General features: G+C 38.5%; 1 long non-coding RNA gene across 2 annotated transcripts in view; it reads right to left on the bottom strand.

Moving 5' to 3' along the window:
- The window catches only part of LOC121105398, a 47044-nt gene extending 30809 nt beyond the window's left edge, over positions 1-16235 (bottom strand). The window contains exons 1-2 of one of the 2 annotated variants that reach the window (XR_005837858.1): positions 15011-16235; positions 14656-14755 (exon numbers count right to left, since the gene is read on the bottom strand). This is a non-coding gene — a long non-coding RNA (uncharacterized LOC121105398). The remainder of the gene's footprint in view (positions 1-14655; positions 14756-15010) is intronic. The other variant, XR_005837857.1, reaches the window with a different exon arrangement.
- Positions 16236-19705: the final 3470 nt, after the last annotated feature.

Genomic DNA, 19705 nt, shown 5'->3' with positions numbered 1-19705 from the left:
CACACTGCAAGATAATATAGCAAAGCAGAGGTATGTATCAGATTGCAATGGGAATCTTGACATCCCATATAAACTGCTTCAATCTAGATGCATATATGCAATTAATAAATCTAACATCAAAGTTATTTAACTATGGCATAGTTATCAGAAAAAAAGTTTCATATAACTCAAAATTAGGGAGCATAATTGAAAATAATAACACAAAAATTATAGTACATTGAACAAACATGGTGACAAAGTTATCTTCATGCATGTATTTTTTGTTTGTCAAGGTAACTGGTCTCTCTGAAGAAAACTGATATTTTATTTCTGCTGAAAAATAAAATCTTGGCAACAAGGAAACTGTTCTGAAGTACTGAGCTCCAGTCTTATCAAGACAAATGGCAAGGAAGAATTGGAAGTGTATGGCATGATATTCATTTCCATATTTTCTTATATAATTATAGACTTTTTAATATCTTGTGTGCTTTCAAGCATGCTCAACTCAACATATTATAAGTGAAGATCAAACTGAAAATATTAAAATGGACTTAAAATGTTTATGTGATTTTTTTAAAATTTAAATATATTTGCATATAGACATATATACTAATATATAAAAATTTCAGACCTTAGTAAATAAATGGGGAGGGAGCAGAAATCACATAAGACATACAAACAAAAGGGAATCTTGTCACAATTGGCACATAAAAAATAGCTAATGTTTATTGATTGCTTCTAATATTCCTAGTAATACTTGAGTTATTACATATATTAAAGCATGTACTGCCCCAATAATCCTATGAGATATCATTACTGTTGTCATATTAATACACTGAGGCCCAGAGAGGATGAGAAATTTTTCCAAGATTATGTAGCTAGTAAGAATTAGAAACAAGATTTAAGCCATGATATTCTTACTCTAGAGATCATTAGCATAATCATTATGCTATGCTAAGCCCAGAACAATAAATCATATTAAACCAAATTGTAAGAATATTGCTTTTGTTCTAAATAGTCAGATCTGCTTATACAAGCAGATTTACATTTTTTTCTCCCCTGGATGTATCTTTCAGAAAGGAACAAGTAAGAAAAAGAACTTTCAAGAATCAAATATCATAATAGCTGTTCATGAGCAGTGACATTTTTATACTAATTATTCTCTGAATATGAAAAAAAAAAGATTAATAGAGGGGATTTTTCCCCTAGTAGACTCTAACAAGCCTAAAGAACATAGATCTCCTTTATTTTTAGTTCTCCTACAACATGTGGCTGTTTCTTTATATTGTTGCTCTTTTTGCACTGTATTCAAGTTCTGTTACTGCCTTTAGTAGAGACTTCAACCTACATCTGCGATGGTAAATTTGTGGCATACATGCTGACGATTTCTACATGGTGCTCTTGGGAAGGCACGTTCACAATTACAACACCCTTCCTTACTGAGGCTGAACTCCACTTTGAGTAATCTTCAACAAAGCACACCTAAAAGTTTTCCCCAGTTGAGATGCTCTCACCTCATCCACACACTATGCTTTCAACTAAACTTGTATATACAGATCATCACTGAACTCCTTCACGAAAAGCATGTAAAAAAATATATATATATATAATGAGTTTGCTAAGGTAATGTCTCCTAAAGGTCTATTGCCTCAAAATTAGCTTTTGTAAATCAGTTTACCTATAATCTAGAGTGAAAGAGAGAAAATTCCAGAACTGACAGAAGACCTCAAATTACATATTGACAAAGCCTCATGAACCCCTGGAATGTGAACAAAGTGAAAACAAAGTTATGTGTATCACGTAAATTGCTGAAAACCAAAGACAGGAAAAGGTTGAAAGGCAGTCAGAGAAAAATAGAATTTACCTTCTATTGAGCGGTTGGCAGCTAACTTTTAAAGGCAAAGAGGGCACCTGGGTGGCTCAGTTGGTTAAGCATCTGCCTTCAGCTCAGGTCTTGATCCCAGGGTCCCAGATGGAGTCCCACAATGGGCTCCCTGCTCAGGGAGTCTGCTTCTCCCTCTCCCTATGCCCCTCCTCCCAACTCATCCTCTTGACCTCAGATAAATAATTTTTAAAAACAATAAATAATAAATAAATAAAAAGAAAAAAAAATGAAAGCTACATACTTACTGAAAGACAAGCGCCATGCTAAAATTCTACTCCCAGAGGAAATATTCTAAACATGTAAGAATCGTATGGGTACATAATCATATTTCACAGAGGAAATGAAAGTAATTAAAGATAGAGAAAAAAGAAATTATTACCTTGGGTCTGCACTAAGGATATAAACTATAATGTGTTCTTCAGGTGTAAGAAAATTATTCTAAATGGAACCTCGAAGATTCAGGATAAAGGGCAATGAAATAGATAAATGTGGGTATAAGTTGAAACAGTGATTATATAAAACCATAATATTAATGTTTTTCGTTTAAAATTGTGTAAAATTGAAGTACACTATAAGAGGGGGCGCCTGGGTGTCTCGGTCAGTTAAGCGTCCAACTCTTGATTTTGACTCTGGTCATGATCTTAAGGTCATGAGATTGAGCCCTGCATCAGGCTCCGTGCTGAGCGTGGAGCCTGCTTGAAATTTTGTCTCTCTCTCTATCTCTCTGCCCCTCCCCCCACTTGCATGCTCTCTCTCTCTCTCAAATAAATAAAGTGTTTTTTTTTTTAAGTACACTGTAAGTGTAGCAATTAAACTGAAAGGGGGATAAGTGGGAGTTAAAAGGCCCTAAGTTTATCACAATGTCTAAGAAGAGGTAAAACAACTATTTATATTGGACATTAATATGCCAAGGACACATGTTGGGATTTTCAGGATAACCACTAAAATAATAACAAAATTTTATGTAACTATGAATATAGTGAAAGAATATATCTCAATTAATGGAACAATTCTTATCTCGCTGGCTGTCTCTATCTCTGTCCAATAAATAAATAAAATCTTTAATAAAAAAAAAAAGATGCAGAAGTTCAAACAAGAACTTCAGCGTTATCTTTTGGGTCCTCTCTGAGTGTTCAGCGGCCCATAAAGTACTTAGGGTGGATACTGGAGAATGAGAATGAATGATTCTAAGTGCAAAAGTGAAATCATCCCCAGGTACCTCGGAGTCACAGTTTTCCATAGTTCTTACAGAATCACTTATCTCGGATAGATAGATAGATAGATATCCCACAATACGTTTTTTCTCAATCTCTTTTTCTAGAAAAAAAGCTATGTAGTTTTGTGAGGAAGCCACATCTTAAGAAGCCTCTACTTTAAAAAAAAAAAAAAATCTTTTATTTATTTGGGGCACCTGGGTGGCTGAGTTGCTAAGTGTCTGCCTTAGGCTCAGGTCATGATCCCAGGGCCCTGGGATTGAGCCCCACATCGGGCTCCCTGCTTGGCAGAAAGCCTGCCTGTCCCTCTCCCACTCCACCTACTTGTGTTCTCTCTCGCTGCTTAAGAAGCCTCTACTTTAAAAAAAAAAAAAAATCTTTTATTTATTTGGGGCACCTGGGTGGCTGAGTTGCTAAGTGTCTGCCTTAGGCTCAGGTCATGATCCCAGGGCCCTGGGATTGAGCCCCACATCGGGCTCCCTGCTTGGCAGAAAGCCTGCCTGTCCCTCTCCCACTCCACCTACTTGTGTTCTCTCTCGCTGTATCTCTTTATTGAGCCCCACATCGGGCTCCCTGCTCGGCAGAAAGCCTGCCTGTCCCTCTCCTACTCCACCTACTTGTATTCTCTCTCGCTGTGTCTCTTTCTGTCAAATAAATAAATAAAATCTTAAAAAAATATATTTTATGTATTTATTTTTGAGAGAGAGTGAGAGAGAGGGGCAGAGGGAAAGGAAGAAGCAAACTCCCTGCTGAGCAGGGCTGCTGAGCAGGGCTCCATCCCAGGACCCCAGGATCATGACCTGAGTCGAAGGCAGATGCTTAACCAACTGAGCCACCTAGGCACTCCTCAAAGCTTCATCTTCATGTTATTCTTGCTCCCCATTTGTTTTTCAGTCTCAAATGAAGGCCCAAAATAAATTTCAAAGGTCTCTTTTGCAGTATTTCCTTCCCTTGAGACATATTTGTTTCTGTAAAGACTAGTTTGTCTCTAGGGTGGAGCTGGTAGTAATTGATTCTTCCAACTGCTTCAGTAGCTGAGATTTGAAACGTATTTATTATCTCAATTTTATTTTCAGTAGATCTTCTACACCAGGATTTTGTAGTCCCCCGACATAATTCCCATTATCCTTTTATCACTGACTATCCTATTTAGGCTGAATGCCCCACCATTGTTCCTTTAAAAGAAGATGCCTCTCACACCAAAATTGCTGGACAGAATTTGCTCCACTTCCAAAAGGCCATTTTCTTGGGAAAGANNAGTTTATGTCCCATGATGGGAAAAAACTGTCTACTAATTCATTGGACAAACACCACAAATGACTCATGAAGCAAGGCACAAGAAAACTAAGGATAACACATGGTGCTACAGACTTTGGTCAGACCAAAGAAAGATGAGCTTGGGCTGAGCACTACAGATTGCACAACAGGAAAGGACTCCTGGTTTCCTGCAGATTCATATGTTTATAGAGGGAATGGGAGTGGCAGGCATCATCTGACATGAGCTAGATTCACCAAGACATCTACCAAGTTAACAAGCTTCTCTCTCCACAACCATAAAAATACTTTTAATGTAAGGTAATAACACAAAAAAATTGGAGAGAGTTGGAGTGATGTCAACAAAATGGCAAACTAGGAAGTTCCAGGCCCTTGTTTCCCCCATAAAAATATTGAAAATGATCCTAGCTAAAATTACTGTATAAATGCTTTGGGAAACAAAGACCTACAGAATGTCCAATCAAGAAAAAGCCACATTCAGAACAGTAGGAAATTGTGTGGCATTTTTGCTTGCCATTGTCCCACAGTCTCCCTGATGCGGTATGGCCTTGGTCTGGTGGGAGTGGCAACCCAGATCTTGAGCTCAAAATTTGGACCCCCTGGGCTTATCTTTTTCTTTTATCACTTTATCCAGTGACATTAGGAGCAACCAGTCAACATCATTATAATCATTAGTTTCCCAAAGTGCTTGAAAGTATCATATACACAGTTACTCAGCTCCTTGATTCTTCTAAGTGGTTGCTTAGAAATAGCCAATGCAGATATTTGGCGTATCTCTGTCACCTGATCATGCCAGGGACTATCAGTGCTCTCCTTGTTACTAAAAATACTCTCTAGGCATCTTTAAACCTAATCAGGTTACAGAACCAATTCCAGTAACCCCAAAACCAATTCAAGAAAATGCATCTTAAAATCCTCTTCCTCTAGAACCATTCTTGGTACCAAAATCTGTACTATTCAGTGTTCTCCAGAAAAACATAACCAATAAGATAGAACCAATAGGATGGGAATTGACTCATGCAATTATAGAACTTGAGACCAGCAAGCTAGAGAAATGAGATCCATCTAAGATCTTGTTATGATCTGCCATCTACAAGCTGGAGACCCAGGAGAGCCAGTGGGTGTAGTTCCAGTCCAAGTATGAAGATATACACACCAGGGGAGCCAATAATGTAAATCTCAGACTAAGGGTAAAAGAAGACTAATGGTCTACCTCAAACAGGCAGGCAGGAGAGGAATGAATCCTTCCTTCCTCCACTCTTTGTTCTAACCAGGCCTTCAAGGAGACTGGATGATAGCATCCGCAAAGACACAGGACGGTAATCTACATGGAGGGAAATCTACTTTACAGTGCTCACAGATTTAAATGCTAAACTCTCTCTCTCTCTCAAATAAATAAAACCTTTAAAAAAAAAAGATTGATTTCCATCATATGAGAAATGTAAAATTAAACTGAATAGTTTATTGGATGATTCAATATATAAACATAGAAAGTATTAATGTAGTACCCGGCAACTAATAAATGATCAAAAATATCATATATACTTATATTTAATATATATTTAAATATATTATATATTACATATATGTGTTGGGGCTCATAGGACAGAGGTGGTGATTAGTTATAATTAGTTTGGAGATTAAACTTTAACTGAATTGTCTGAATTATGATAAAACGCACTGTTGAAATTTTTAGAAATTCTACTAAATAGTCATTTGGGATCAATTAACCTATCATTCTTCAGACATTATGCATTAGTTCAATACACTCAATGCATTCAATACACTGTGTCCAACATGTATGGCTGACAAATCACACTGTACAGTACAGAGTACTTCCAATTGCAGAGTCGTTGCTGCTTGAAACATGTAATGCCTGTGTAGGTCTTATGAGGATGAGGTGAAGGGAACAGCATTTCTGATGAAAAGAACAAGAAGCAACTGAAAAATATACTAGGAGTCAAAGCAGTGCACCTGGCCGAGAAACAGAAGATAAAACTTAAGGAGGAAAAGAGACCCCAAACTGAGGTGTGGAGGACTGGATGTGGGTGATCATTATCACTTTAATGTCATTGTCTGTGTTGTTATCACTCCGGTTAAGAGTGACCACAAGAGGGGCGCCTGGGTGGCACAGCGGTTAGGCGTCTGCCTTCGGCTCAGGGCGTGATTCCGGCGTTATGGGATCGAGCCCCACATCAGGCTCCTCCACTGGGAGCCTGCCTCTTCCTCGGCCACTTCCCCTGCTTGTGTTCCCCTCTCGCTGGCTGTCTCTCTCTCTGTCAAATAAATAAATAAAATCTTAAAAAAAATAAAAGTTAACTGATAAATTGATAGCCAAGCCTTATCTAGGTTAAGTAGGAAAGTTTGGGACAATGCAAAATGAGAGCAGATGCCTCTGACTTTCTCTTCTTCTATGTGCAGACCTAGGATGGGATCTTCAATAGGAAACGTACAGATTACGACAAGGGCTTTGGATGGGGGCCAAAACAAACCAGCAGTGCTTTTGCCTTTGCTCACCCTTTCTTAGCTTCCAGCCCCATTCAGAGAGATCAGAATAAGACTGTCTAAAAAGGAAAGCAGAAAGTTATCACGACCTTGGAACTTGACACAGACTCAAGAGAGAGGTTGAGGAGATGGGGGTGTTTCCTTTCAGGCTGACAGCTGAATTCACCACCAAAGAAATAGACTGAGACTCAGGGTAGAAGTTTGAGTCCTAGGGAATCTGAGCGTGATGGACAAGGTCTATACAATAAGGAATCCCAAAAGCTGGCTGGTACAAAACATGAAGACTGACACCTTCTTCATTTCCAAAGAGATGAGAGCCACAAAGACAGAGCAGTGGCACCTCCTCTGAGTTTGGATGAAACCACAAAGAAAGTCATTGGGTCAAGGAGCTCATCATAGCCACCGTGATACAGTCCCACGCCTCTGCCCAGCAGAATTCAGAGTAAACAGCCTTTCCTGGCCACAAGGCACTGCCGCAGCCCTCAAGACACCCACTCACCTCGTATATGCGATACATGTGGGAGGAGACTCATTATTTGTTCTTTGTAGAAAATCAAGTGTGAAATGATTTCATACATTTTCTTTTCAAGTTTTTTCAAGGTTATTTGTCAATAAATGAAAGAAATCTGAATTTTTTTAAGATTTTCTACACTGGTTCCAAGCTCTCTCTTTCTTGGAAGTGTTCTGATGTTGTGATTAAGAGCACAGCTTTGGTATCAGATAAGGCAAGATATTAATTCCATTTGTGCATTTGATACCTGTATAGTCTTGGTCCAGCTGACCTCCGTAATTCATTTCCATATTTGTAAAACGAGGAGAAAAAGAGTACCTTTATCAAAGAGTTCTTCTAGGTATTAAATGAGAGAGCATGAACTATTGTTATTGTCCTTTGTTCAATTTAATACCTTTTTTTCCTTTTGCATAGTTTTACTATATTTTTTTTTCTTTCTGGAAATATTTTATATAGTAAAGGCCTCAGGATTTGGCATCAAGAACTGAATCAATTGTCCAATGTAAGAGATGTTAGCAACTCCCATTTCTCCCTCTGTATGCCCACTTTAGAACTTTCTCCACTGGTTTGCTGATGCTAATGGCCCCATACTTGAAGATATGCTTACTTTATGGCAAGGATAATAGCGTATACATTCTCGGTCATGTATGCCTTTCTGTATATGAATTTATACCTGATAATTAGTGATGCACATGGAACTCAAAATTATTTTCAAGTATGAAAGTGTTAAAGTCTTCCATTGTAACAGAACAATAGTGATGTTCTAGTAAAGCTAGTGTTTCAAATAAAAGAAATTTGCATCTTCAATAAGAAAATATATTTAAATATCATAATTCATTTCATACAATTAAACATACATAAAATAAAATCTTAGACTAGCTGATTACTGCCAGTTAAGTAAATGAAATGTATTTATTGTCATCCGAATTGTTCTCAACACAGTATTGTCCTCTGTGTTACTAAGAACAAGAATCTTGTAGCATTTCTTAAAAGAGTGCCCTCTACTGTCTGTAAAGATTTTCTTCTAGCTTCTGATGCTCATTATTCAGGCTTTATGCTAATAATGACTTGATCAGTGAAACTTTTGTCAAAGTTGTCTGTAAAAATTTTATAGAAAAAGAGAGGTTTTATATTCCACTCTTGAATGGTGCTTAAGCAGTCTGTTGACAAAAATATGCAGGACAACCAATGTACATAATTTATTTGAAGGACAGTATCACTAGCAATGATGAAGGTCAGCACACAATTACAAAGACAGAGCATATGGCTTCTGACCCACAGTGATTATAAGACTCCATATATTTTAAGAGGTATCCTGATTTCAGAGATGTCAAAATGTGAAAAACAACATATCTTAGGCTTACTGAAATAGATTGAGAGGAAAATAGGAAAATGAAGCAAAATATAAGTATGATAAATTTTAAAGAAGCAAAATACTACATCAAGTCTAACATGTAAAAATCTATTAAATTATGTAATAAAATTATATAAAAATTGTGTTTTTGATGACAATTGTGAAAAAGAGTAAACTTTTTAGTTTTTTAATTAACTGAGCTATGAAGTTTGCAAACCTACTCGGATAAGAAGTTTTTAAAAGAATTATATTAGCTGACTAAGTGGCATTTCAATAAATTGTTCTGATGACTTGAATGACACTAGAAATATAAAAATATCAGTATGATAAGGGCTAAACAAATTTCAAATGCAGTTGTTATTAGCTCAGCAGAAATGTGTAGAAAATTATTATGGGAAATATAAACAGCTGATGAGTCTCAATTTAACGGCCTTGAAGATAGACTTTAATCCAGTTCACTATTTCAATTCTGTCACACACATGTGAAATACAGCTAGATGCAGGGAAGAAAAGGAAAACAAAAAAGAAAAACTTGCATCAACATTTTCTTTAAAAAAATTGTACAGTCTACAAATGATTTGATAAATGACACGTTCTTTCCATATTCCATTCATAACATGTAATTGCAGAATAAAAGGGAAAATAAATTTTTAATTTGTCTATTGAATGATACAGCATGCCAATATCCATTTCTATACCAGTTGATAAGTATTTTAATATGACCCCTTCCATTCTGACAGGAAGAGTACACAAGAAAGGTCCAGTGAATCCCCAAAATACAGAGAGGCCTTACTATTATAGCTACCGTATGAAATCTGAACATTAAAGAAATAATAGCAGGGGTAACTGGTCTAGGAGTTAACCTTGATGACTACGTGTAATACCCAAAGCTTTCTTCTGTGAGTGTACCAGCTATATTTAAAAGGCCAAGGACAGGGGCGCCTGGGTGGCTCAGTCCTTAAGCGTCTGCCTTCGGCTCAGGGCGTGATCCCAGTGTTCTGGGATCGAGCCCCACATCAGGCTCCTCTGCTGTGAGCCTGCTTCTTCCTCTCCCACTCCCCCTGCTTGTGTTCCCTCTCTCACTGGCTGTCTCTCTCTGTTAAATAAATAAATAAAATCTTTAAAAAAAAAAAAAAGGCCAAGGACAGAGCATACAGGATATAGATCATTTCTAATTTTTCTTCTGTTTTTCTGTACTTTTATCTGAAATGAGAATGTATTCATATTAAAGTCACTAACTGTAATCTTTATCAAAAACCACCAAATATACTTTTTGGATATCAGAGCCGATAGGACAAATCCAACTTAGGAGATGGCATGAAAGGCTTTTCGCAACAGGCCACAGATGGCTTCCTACATTAATTCTGAAGCAGTCAGGAAGCAGTTAAAGCTGGTGGCATCCTGACCTCACCTCCTCCCACAGACACACCAGGTCCACAGCTGCATATAGAACAATTCCTTCAGAGAAAGAACCAAAAAGTGGTCTGTCTTCCAATCGGCCCGAAACTAGCTGCTAAAAAGAGATCCCTCCCCTTGGAACACGGGCAGGTCTTGGCACATCTTCAACAACAGGGACCTATGAAGAATAAATCAAGCTGCGGCTTTCGGGGACTGTGACGCTGGGAAGGTTCCAGCCGGGCCAAGGACATCGGACCTCCCTGTCCTCCTCCCCTTCGACCTTTCCCGAAGACCCTCAATAAAATGGTTTGATCACCTCCTCCAAAAAGAAGAAGAAGAAAAAATCAAGTGGCTTAGACAATCACAGAGGTTCGAGAGACGGTCAAGAGCTAGGGCAAGGTTGAACAGTGAGATTCGGCTCCTACCCAAGACCACTCTTTCAAGGCTGGGAGAGGTCGTTGTTTCACCTAATAGATGGGAACAAGCACAGAATCACACGAAGTGAGGAAACAGGAGCATGTCCCAAATAAAAGAACAAATAAAACTTCAGAAAAGACCTTAATGGAATAGAGAAAAGTAATCTAAGCGATAAAAACTTCAAGGTTATGGTCATAAAGACACTCACCACACTTGGGAAAGAACGGATGAACACAGGAGAACTTCTACAAAGAGATTAAAGAGGGCACGTGATAGGATGAGTGTATCACCACCCTGATAGGTGATACACTCAACTAATGGATCGTTGAACATTATATCAAAAACTAATGATGTACTATACCTTGGCTAACTGAATATAAATCAAAAAATACAAATGTAAAAAAATATATAAAAAATACAAAGAGAAATAGAAGAAAGTACCAAACAGAAGTCCCTGAGCTAAAGAATACAATCACTGAACTGCAGAACTGCGCTAGAGGATTTCAACAGCAGGCTGGATGAAACAGTCAAGGTGAGGCACGAGGGATGATTTGAACACTCAAATGACTACATGTCGCGCACACCTCATCGACATCGTGTTACTACAACGCCTTATGACTGGTGTATGTTTATTAGTTTTTCCACTGGACTGAGCTCTTAAAAAAGAGATACCATACGTTGCCATAATTTTACCCCCTTGGTAATTTTATGTTTACCGGAACATTGTGAACATAAGGCTCATCTGTATTGAATGGAAAATTCCTTCCCGTTTCTTCATTCAGACAATAGTGACAACTTTGCACTTAGTCTTTCCAGTCAGAGCTTCCTCCTCGCAGGCTCGTAGACACACACACACACACACAGAACTGAAAGACAGAGCAACGTACAATTCAGACAAAAAAAAAAAGTTAACTGCAAATAAAATCTAAGGAAATCACAAAATTGGCCCACTCAACGGCAAGGCAATAATAAGGTGAACAGTATCACAAAATTCTAATACACAGAAACGGAAGGTTGATTATTTTTAAAGTAAGCATACGCTCCTTAAAGGACAGAACACATGGGAAGAAAGAAACTGGGAACTAAGGCACATAATAAAAGCATGTCAACACTCCTAAAACTATTTCGGTTATAGCCAGAGTTTCATTATACGCCAAAGTTTATATTTTGGCTCAATGAGAACAGGTCGATAGTACATAGACAAGTAAATGTACAGCAACTAATGATTAAATAATTAATACACATGTAATACGTGCATGTTTAGTTATACAGCTAAATTCAACCAGAGAGCTACAAAATTACTGGGATAATTGAGGCGAAAAGAAATTGGATTTTAATGTAATTATGCGTATTGTGTTTCTGTGTGCTTATCAACCTGGAGTGCAACAAACCTTTCTTAGACAATGAACTTTTGCAATTTACTAGGTTGGTAAACTTGAGCATGTTAATGTTTAATTCTCAGTGTCTTCATATGTAAAATATAGGGAGCGAGGGGATCCACCTCTTTGTATCGTGACAAAGGTCATATGAGCTAACGCATGCAAATGCTTAACACAGAACCAGGCACGCGGTGAACATCAGTCAGCATTAACTATCACTGGGGGTTATATTTCAATTAAATCAATGAGATTAAAACTTCATTGAAAGAGCATGGTTTCCTTCCATGTAATTGCGTGTCTTGGTAATCAGTCCTTTTTCATCATCTTTATTTCTGGCTTTGTTTCTGGTTTCTGGGGCTTGAAACCCCATAAACTGACTGATAGTGAGTGAATGGGGGATTTGGTTACAAATGCTGGTTTGTAAGTCTGAGGGGTAGTTACTAATTGAATAATTAATTTCTAGTTTTCAGTCCTGAAGTTGTTCCCTGGTCTTCCTTCAGGCATTTGTATGTCTTTTTTTTTTTTTTTAAATGCTCAAGTTTTAATAGCAAAATCATAAACTACAAAGTTTTATGAAACCGAGGTTTTCCCCTAAATCTCCTGTCTAGGGGAGTTCAGAAGCATTTCCCTGATCCTTAGTAAATTGCCTGAACCTTTGGCCACCAAGAAGTGACTTATTTGTCACAATTCTTTGGCTCTTCAGTGTGAGAAAACTGAGGTCCACCAACAGCTCCCCCAGAGCGGTGGTTTTCTGCAAAGAGCCACAGCAGCGGGCGAGCTCTTTGAAGCTCTTGCATGAGGTATTAACACCTTATTTTAGCCCCACGTACTTACAGTAATGATTAGTGAATCACATGTTTATCAAAATCACCATGGAAACACTGTATTTTGAAATCATGTTCTTCTCAGCTCTGGTTTATAAAACCTCTTCCCATGAGAATTCCTAATAGACCAATGTGCCGTATGATAGCATCTAGACGGGCACGTAGCTTTTCCTGGGGGGATGTTTCGCTCTGTGACATTGTTATTCAACCCTGCCAAGCACTGATAAGAAAAGTAAAAGCACGTTGTTCCATATCCTTCATTTGATTTTGAGTAAAGGTCCACTATCCACTAGATAGTGGAGTGGATAATGTTTTGGTTGGTTTGTGAGAGGAAGGATTGAAAGTGTTTTCTTGTTGATGTCCGAACATGAGGTGTTCGGTGAAAAAGACTTTTTTTTTTTTTTAAAGATTTTATTTATTTATTTGACGGAGAGAGAGACAGCCAGCGAGAGAGGGAACACAAGCAGGGGGAGTGGGAGAGGAAAAAGCAGGCTCCCAGCGGAGGAGCCCGATGTGGGGCTCGATCCCAGGACCCTGGAATCACACCCTGAGCCGAAAGCAGATGCTTAACTGACTGAGCCACCCAGGCGCCCCGAAAAAGACTTTCTGTGATGTGTTTTAGTTCATACTTACGGATGATTTTGTTAATGTCACCGTAAAACATACAATTGTAAACTTATTCTGCACCTAGTAAAAGAAGATCAGCACAAGCGTTGACATTCCAAATGCATCTGCAAATACGACGGTCAACGCTTCAGAGGACGTGTCAGAATGGAGAGTTGAGCAAGGACTTAAAATCATCACTTTTCTCCATTTTCTCATTGCTTCCATTGACTAGAGGTTCTGAGATGGTCACCCTTTCAGACTATAGGCCTTGGCCCCTCACCACTCCCTCACCTCCCTCACGCTTTCTCCCTCTGTCTCTATTAAAAAAATTTTTTTTTTAATTCTTTTCCACAACAGAAAATTTTCTCCATTGGTCCCTGGGTGCAGAGAACATGTTCAAAGGATTCTCTACTGAGCAAGTCGTAGGACACAACAGGATCATGACCTGAATCTGAGCAATAAACCTAAGGGGGAAAAGACACTCAGAAAGTAGAAATGCACATCCTAGAACACCTTGAAGCCTCACCCTTGGTAATTTTCTTCTAAAGCAAATTATAATGGTGAAGCTAAGCAAAGAAATTTAGCATGAAGCAGAAGGTTTTAAGAAAGAGAAGATGTAGCAAAAAGACCCAATTAAAAATGGAATATATAATACAAAAAGTGATATTCGTTGTGTATTTTCCAAGTGACAAACACTTTTCATGCAGTAAAATATTTAACCCGCATAACTACTCTATGAAATAGATGCCCTAGCTAGCCCCATTTGTCAGAGGGAACACCGAAATGCAGAAAGCGTGTATATTTTGCCCAAAGTTTTACAGCTAGTAAGTGGAGGAGCTGGGATTTGAACACAAGCAGCCTGGCTTTGGAACCTACGTGCATAACCTCAACTATACCGGTGTGGCCACCACAGAAGGATGGGCCCAGCTGGCAGACCCCTCAGTACCTAAACACTCCTCTCTGCCTGTATACTTACTATTCCAGAGCCTTGATCAGGGTGTCTAATTGCATGTACATAGTCGATGTTAAGTCACAGAGCCTCCAGGGTCACTTTCCAAGATGGATAAATGAAACACAAGAAACTCCTACAGTAGATTGCTTTACAAGACTATGTGATTTCACAACTTTAGTGGAAGCAAATTAAGTCACTTGAAATGGACAACATTAAAATCAAAGCTTTCTTACACAAGTTGTATTGCAGTAATGCTAGAAGGATAGAGAGATGGTAGAGCAACTATCAACATCAGAACCCATGACAGCTCTACCAAACAAGAAAGACAAGAAACGGGGGAGCTGAACTGGTCTCACCTCCAGAGAGCAGGTCATGCCTGTAGAGTCTTTTGCCCGGATGGACAAAGGAATTCTCCGGAAATCTTCATAGTAGCTGGGGTTCTTAGAACTCATATGCCTAGAGATTGGTTACAGAGGTGCCTCTTTTTAGTACCAAGCTTGCTTGCTATATAATAGATGTTCTTTGACTATGTTAGCTGTCCTGTATTCCCCTGCCTATCTTTGGCCATTGGTCCAGAAGAAGCCTATTTTAGACGCATGTTACTAAATACATATCTTTGGATCTTGTTAAATTATACTAAAAGCTAAGTGACAAGCCACGGCAAAAACAACAGGAATAAAGTAACAGGGAAAATCTTTGGCAACGGCTCACCTGGCTAGTCAGGCATTCCAGAATTCCTGAGCTTCTTGAACAATTTAGAAATAATTAGGTGAGTGCCCCCGAGACTCACTTTCAAAGTTTTGAAGGCCTGAACATGTGGATGAACTGGAAAATTCATCTGTGGCCCAGAGACCACAAATGTGATTTTCAAACCACTCATTGTTATCCTTTGTCAGATGAGATTCACACAACTGTAATGAAAAGAAAGGTCATTATAATCGTATGTTAAGTTTGGAAAATCCCCCTAATTTTGATCCCAAATGGACTGGCTTTGTCTCATTTCACCAAATTTCAACTCATCACTATGTTTGTTAAATCTATGTTGTATGCTAGCTTATTTTGTTTCCAGGCTACGATGTATCTGGTTCTGTGGTACGTGTTCCACATATACATGTCATTAGGCCAAGTAATTGTTCCCCTTTTTCAAATATTCATCTTATTCAACAGGCATATCTATTAAATTTCTTTCCTGTTGAGATTCCAGTGAAATTATCTGCTTAAGTTATATTCAAGAGTGCAAACTCTTACTGTTTGCTTCTCAATTCACATATAGAAAATTTTAAAAGGGGGCATTCCTTCTAAAGAGATACTGTTACTTAATGAATGTTTACTGCTTGCTTATCAGCATAGTACCTGACACTTAGTAGCCATAAATTAAATAGTCAAGTGACAAAATGGATGAATGAAAAACAGACATGGCCTCTGTCTTGTTGGAAGACAGTAAATAAAGATTTAAAAAAAAAAGAAATTACAAAATTTAAGTTAAAGGCAAAAAAATGAAAAAAAAAACAACCCACGTTCCAATCAGTGTTATAAATGAAACAAGAAAGGGTTTGAGCTTCAGAGCAATAGCGGAAGGAAGGGACAGTCACTAACTGGGTGACCAGAGATGGCAATAATTAAGCTAACACAATGTGTAAGAATGAGCAGGACATACAGCAAGCTAAGGTAGGGGCAATTCCGCAAAACATACCAGCATGTGCAGAGCCCTGAGACAGGAAATTGCTTAGCATAGTTCCAGAAACAGATGCAAGACCGCCGTGGTTTAAGATTAATTAGTGAGAAGGCAATTGACATATGAAGTATGCTGTGGAGAGATAAGCAGAGGGCTACAAATGTGTATATGTGATCTCTTTAGATTTGGGCATTATAAACAATGTTACTTAGGTATATATTTCCTGGCTGCAGAAGTCTTTTTATTTATTTATTTGTTTGTTTGTTTATTTATTTATTTATTTATTAAAGATTTATTTATTTATTTATTTGACAGAGAGAGAGACAGCCAGCGAGAGAGGGAACACAAGCAGGGGGAGTGGGAGAGGAAGAAGCAGGCTCATAGCGGAAGAGCCTGATGTGGGGCTCGATCCCATAACGCCGGGATCACGCCCTGAGCCGAAGGCAGACGCTTAACCGCTGTGCCACCCAGGCGCCCCAGAAGTCTTTTTATTTTTTCATGTTTATGTTGTTTGCCTTTTTTTTCTTTTTTAAGGCAATACCAAAATGTGTTTCTGGTCTTTTTATCCTTATATGAAAGCTTAATCTCTGAACAAACAAGGAATAGAATACGTTTGGGAAAAAGATGCTAAAAATACTTATTTCTTCTTCCTTTCCCTTCTTTCCCTGCCTCGCCCTCTGCTAGCCATCTCAGCACGGGAAGTTCTTCATGAGCTTCTAACCCTCTACAAGTGGAGGAAATGAGGGCAAGATCAGTTCAAGAGACTAAATTTAAAAGAATTTAAATTAGCACCCACTTTTTGAATTGCCACGATAGTCTACAGATAAAACTTCACCTTTTACAGAGGCACATACATTCAGAAGTGTAAAAATCAGAGTTGAAACAAAGCATTTTGCCTTTTCCCCTTATAAATGTTTATTTGGTCTTCCACTTTTTTCTACCTCTTCGGTAGCTCAAAGAAAACAAATGAAGGAACAAATTTATGTGACATGATTTCTTTTAACTAGGCCTCTATTTCCTTCAGCAATTGAGTTCTTAGATACACATCACTGTTAATTTTTTCAGCAGAAACATTTCCATGTGTTTGAAATAAAGTGTTAGTATTTATCTAGATTCTGAAAGAAATACCAGAGTTGGAATAACAATTAAAAGTGTGTAATGCATCTCCCTCCTTTGGGAAAAGTTTTTTTAAAAAGTTGACAGTAAATGAACAAGATGATCTCTCATATTTCTGTCTAGTCCTAAGATTATATGGCCTTTGATTACAGTAAGGTGGAACTCTTATTAGTGACAAATGGGAAAATGATAGCCTCCGTCTTTGGCGATGGACTGCACTGTGATTAAGTGGATCTGGCCCGCCACCTTGTGGCCATAAGTGTTCATTACATATAAACACTTGGCAGGTGTTTCAGAAACCTAGACTCCCTAGCTGCGACAGAGTTGGGGATAAAGATACCTTGCAAGTTAGTTCATCAAAGACTTTCAGTCAGATCAAAATAGCATGAAAGCCACTGCTGACAGAAGACAGGTGGCTTATTTTCTTAAAGATGTGCAAGAAGACTCACGCTATAGCCTCTACTCCTCTGTAGCAGAAATCAAATTCACTAACTGAAATTGTCGCAGGGTCTGCAACACTGCAAGAGTTGAAGAAGGAAATATAGATCTGGCAAGAATTATTCTGTCTGTTACACAGAAGAAAAATTAAGCAAATTCAGGAGAGAAATTCCTAGTTCCAGAACTGATACCAATGTATTGTTCAACAAGAGCAGCCAAAGGAATTGTTCACAACCCTGACTAGAGATCACTTGAGGGGTTTGTAAAAAGTAAAGATGCTGAGACCCTCCCCCTGTCCTTCCCAGGAGTGATACTGAAGTGGGGCCCTGGTATCAGTGGTTTTAAATGCTTGTGACTTATGCTAATAGGTAGCCAGAAATAGAAACACCACGTCCCTTAAGCCCCATTCAGTAGGATGGATGGTGGTTTCAATTCAACATGGTTATAAAGCCACAGGTCATTTTGTTCAATGATATACAAAAAAAAACCCTACATTACAGCAGATTATAACATACTAATATTATCTAATTTTTTTTGAAGATTAGATGAAAAGAAACCCAAAATATAATTTCTTAGAACTTCCTTGGATAGGCTCCAATAAATCCGTTCTACAAAGAAAGCATCCCAAATGAGTCTCCTGGTTTTCATTCCTTCTGGGGCCTCGATACATTGTATCATGGACAGGATTACACAGATTGTGAATTTCTCTCAGTCTCTAAAAAGTGTGACACTTTACCTAGTGGATCCCAAGATTCCATCTACATACACAAAGCCTTGTTTAAAATGCAGTTCTCTGTATTTACCCCTCTGAAATTCACATTAGTAAGTCTGGAGTAATAAGGAAAAACCTCTCTTTACTTAACAAGCAATCCGGAGATGCAGGTAGCTTCATGCATCTCAGAGAAGCATTGCGTAGCCATATTGCAACTTAATAATTCACCAAGGGCTTGGGAGTGTGTAAGATAAGGTAAAAGGTGTTTTTATATTTAATTTCTACTAACGTGGTTTCCAAAGTATGGCCCTTGGACCAGTTGCATCAGCACCACCTGGGAACTTCTTACAGAAATGCAAATTATAGCCCGCCCCATCCCCCCCCCACCTAGACTTTCGGAATCAGAAACTCATGGTGAGGCCCCAAAAAAGTATTTTAACCAGCCCTCTCAGTGATTCTGATATACTTTCAAATTTGAGAACCACTAGTCAAACCATCCCATCATCCTTGATGGCTTTTTGGTGTAGCTTCTCCTTGTTCTTAGAATTTTTTTTCTCATCCTCCTAACATGTCTTTAGGAAGGAAGCATGCCCCATGCCTGTATATCAACATGTGGAGAAATGCCCGGTTTTTTTTTTTTTTAAGGTTTTATTTATTTGACACAGAGGGAGATAGCCAGAGAAAGAGGGAACACAAGCAGGGGGAGTGGGAGAGGGAGAAGCAGACTCCCCCCTGAGCAGGGAGCTGGATGTGGGGCTCGATCCCAGGGCCCTGAGATCAGATCATGACCTGAGCCGAAGGCTTAACGACTGAGCCACCCAGGTGCCCCAAAATGCATGGTATCTGAAATTACAAGAACTGGATGGGAATATTAACTCTTGTCAATTACTAGGAATCAAAGCATGCATAAATCGTTTTACTTTCTGAGCAAACTGCTCAGAGAGTAAACATTAAACATTAGAAAGGAAGGGAACATTTATCCAGTAAAGAACTTTGAAGCTTTACCCTTTTGTCAGCTGCAGTTGGCATTACTTGTATTTATAGATGAGAAAATGGAGACACAGAAAGGTGAACATGCTTGCCTAACCCCAGACCCACTGGACACAAACCCTTGGACAGTGTTTACGTATCTGCAGAATGTGGATAATGAATGACTCCATGAGTTTGTGGTAAGGGTTAAATAAGGCACTGGAATTTTAAAAGATTTGTAAAAGGTAAATATTACGTTTGTATTTATTATCTTAGTAGTGTAGTACGTTGGGTGGAATCAGCACACCCAAATCTTCAGCTGAGAAAAATAGAAAAAAAAAAAAAAAAAAAAAAAAAAAAAAAAATGACACCAGAGGCTCCATCCAGCCAGGTGATTCGATGATTCGATTTCCCAGGTTCTTCTCCCGACTCAAGCATCCCAGGTGACTTGGAGTGGAACAGGTGCAGCTCTTCTGGTCAAAGGGTGAGGGAAGAG

This window comes from Ursus maritimus, unplaced genomic scaffold (genome assembly GCF_017311325.1).
Source record: "Ursus maritimus isolate PB19 unplaced genomic scaffold, ASM1731132v1 scaffold_26, whole genome shotgun sequence".
Classification (NCBI taxonomy): domain Eukaryota; kingdom Metazoa; phylum Chordata; class Mammalia; order Carnivora; family Ursidae; genus Ursus; species Ursus maritimus.
Note: the sequence above shows the minus strand (reverse complement) of the source record. Positions and strands in the feature narration are given on the sequence as shown.